The sequence below is a fragment of the Anguilla rostrata genome, chromosome 14, assembly GCF_018555375.3.
Source record: "Anguilla rostrata isolate EN2019 chromosome 14, ASM1855537v3, whole genome shotgun sequence".
In the NCBI taxonomy this organism is placed as follows: Eukaryota; Metazoa; Chordata; class Actinopteri; order Anguilliformes; family Anguillidae; genus Anguilla; species Anguilla rostrata.
Genome location: NC_057946.1, coordinates 4361226 through 4364096, shown reverse-complemented (window position 1 = coordinate 4364096; position 2871 = coordinate 4361226). Strand labels below are relative to the sequence as shown.

The 2871-nt window shown below is 46.6% G+C and overlaps 1 long non-coding RNA gene across 1 annotated transcript; it reads left to right on the top strand.

Annotated features, from left to right (window-relative positions):
- Window positions 1-1429: 1429 nt before the first annotated feature.
- On the top strand, window positions 1430-2563 carry LOC135239433 (uncharacterized). The gene is made up of 2 exons (XR_010325371.1): window positions 1430-2132; window positions 2405-2563. It is a non-coding gene; the product is annotated as an uncharacterized LOC135239433 (long non-coding RNA).
- The last annotated feature ends 308 nt before the right edge of the window (window positions 2564-2871 follow it).

The window sequence follows — 2871 nt, the reverse complement described above, 5'->3', positions numbered from 1 at the left end:
AGGGAAGCGTGCGATGAAGAGCTTCCTCAAGCCGCCTCGTTAAACCGGACACCGGCTGATAAGGTCCATTACTGCGGACAAGACGGAAACCAGGTCGTCTGTGCGGTAAGTTACTATGACCGGGGTGACCCCCACGGCCCTAATATTGGGGTGTTCGGCTGATTTACGGGCGCCCTTTGCCTGTGCGGAGCTTTGGAAGGTCTGCTCGGACAGAGAGCTAGGCCTCCCTAGCCTTGCCCCCCCGCCCCCCCCCACTAAAGACTGCAGGCTCTGGTGCAAGTCCCCTGTCACTCAGACCATAAAGCGTCTGCTATATTACCCACAGCCTCCGCTGCTGGGCCCCAGCCACTGCTTCCGGATCCCTGCTAATACACAGGCTACCGCTACCGTTCCTTCACACGCACCATTACTCCACACGCACCATTACTCCACACGCACTGTTACTCCACACGCTACCGTTACTCCACATGCACCATTACTCCACACGCTACCGTTTCCCCACACGCTACCGTTACTCCACACGCTACCATTACTCCACACGCTACCGTTACTCCACATGCACCATTACTCCACACGCTACCGTTTCCCCACACGCTACCGTTTCCCCACACGCTACCATTACTCCACACGCTACCGTTACTCCACATGCACCATTACTCCACACGCTACCGTTTCCCCACACGCTACCGTTACTCCACACGCTACCATTCCTCCACACGCACCATTACTCCGCACGCTACCCTTCCTCCACACGCTACCGTTACTCCACACGCTACTGTTTCTCCACATGCTACCGTTACTTCACACGCTACCGTTTCTCCACACGCACCATTACTCCACACGCTACCGTTACTTCACACGCTACCGTTTCTCCACACGCACCATTACTCCACACGCTACCGTTACTCCACACGCACCATTACTCCACACGCTACCGTTACTCCACACGCACCATTACTCCACACGCTACCATTACTCCACACGCACCATTACTCCACACGCTACCGTTACTCCACACGCTACCGTTACTCCACACGCACCGTTACTCCACACGCTACTGTTACTCCACACGCACCGTTACTCCACACCAATGTTCCCTCTAAGCTGCGCGCGTGCGCAATCGCGCACTGCCCGCACATTCTCAGCGCACAAGAAAATCTATCCAGCGCATAAACAACATCAACATAACGTATTAATTCATATCTAATATTAGACCTAATCTAATCTAATTAATTCGCCCAATAATATTGTTTTTTTGTTTCTCACTCAGTGAGTGACAGGTGTCCAGCCAATGATACGATACGGTTCACTTACGGTACGAAGCCAATCATGGCATTGACGGTGCTTGCGTCTGGGCCCTGCCTATATGCGCCGTGCAGGTTAGCTAGCAGGTTAATAGATGCTAATACAAACCCCGCATCGTGGCGAAACGAACAGGCAGCGACACATCCACTCAGCAAGCCACAGTAAAAAAGAAATGCAGTTCTTTTAAGATGGAATGGCTGTCGGAGTATGTGCAAATTGAAGAAAAAGCGGTGAAATTGGGTGAGATTTTTTCTTTTTCAAGTGAGAAAGGTTTACTCTGCAAAACATGCAGCGATGCCAAAGTAGCAAGTGAGTTTTCAGAGGGAAAAATGTGGACTGAATGGAAGCTGGACTATCTCAAGCATCACGTTCAGCATAAAAGTCATTTAAAAGCTGTCGAAACTGTACGAAGACTCAAGATGGGACAGGGGATTGGTACATTATTGCGGGAGAGCGCAAAAGAGCGAGAGAAAAGGAACGAGCTGTCACACAAAACAAAATCGGACCCTGAACAAGTTAAAGTTCTCATTGACAATATTTTACTTGCCATCAAAATGAATGCATCAATTCTGTCAGTTCAACAAATCCACGATCACATGGCAAAGTATGTGAGTATACCAGAAAGCTGGCGAAGCAAAAACTATGCCTTTGAATTTGTGAATTTAGTTTAATGAATCATATCAAAACAAAATCCAGAAATCGTCTTGAAGTGACACATTTGGACCAGCTGATGCGCATAAAGTCAAAGCAAGAAGCAGACGAAGCCATCAACCTGGACAAAGTGTACAACCATTGGAGAAGTGAGAAGGACAGACGTGAAAAATAAGGTAAAATTTAAGTCAGATTTGTGCATATTCTAGTGACGGTTATTAAGATTTTGTCTTTATGGATATTAATCATTAAATGTTGTTACTATTAGATCATTTATGGGTAGTAGAAATGCCAAGAAAAACTGTGTAATTAGATATTTTACAGACAAAGTGTTACAGGAATTTGCACTGTATCACAAGCTACAGCACAAGTCATTGTGCAAAATGTGAATGTTTTAATGTAAGCAAAATGTTATGTCTGAAAGGTGTATATGTCTCATATCTTCCAGAACAGGACCCTCAGCCAGGCAAAACAGGACTCTTCCCATGGCCAAAGCAGGACTCTCACATACTGTATAACATCTACACATCCCATTTTTCAGATTTTTGTCTTTTTTTAAGTGGACCAAATTACTTATTTAAAAATAAAGCGTGCATATCTAATGTTGCTCACAGTAGTCCTCAGTTTGCTCAGGGAGCTTGTGTGTATGCCCAGATACATGAAAAATTAGAGGGAACATTGCTCCACACGCTACCGTTCCTCCACACGCACCGTTACTCCACACGCACCGTTCCTCCACACGCTACCGTTACTCCACACGCACCGTTACTCCACATGCTACCGTTACTCCACACGCACCGTTACTCCACACGCTACCGTTACTCCACACGCACGTCTCAAAACTCTCATTAGTAACAGAAGAGATAAAAACGAAAAAAAATTTTTACATTTCTTTTTAACCAGGTACAGCAACTC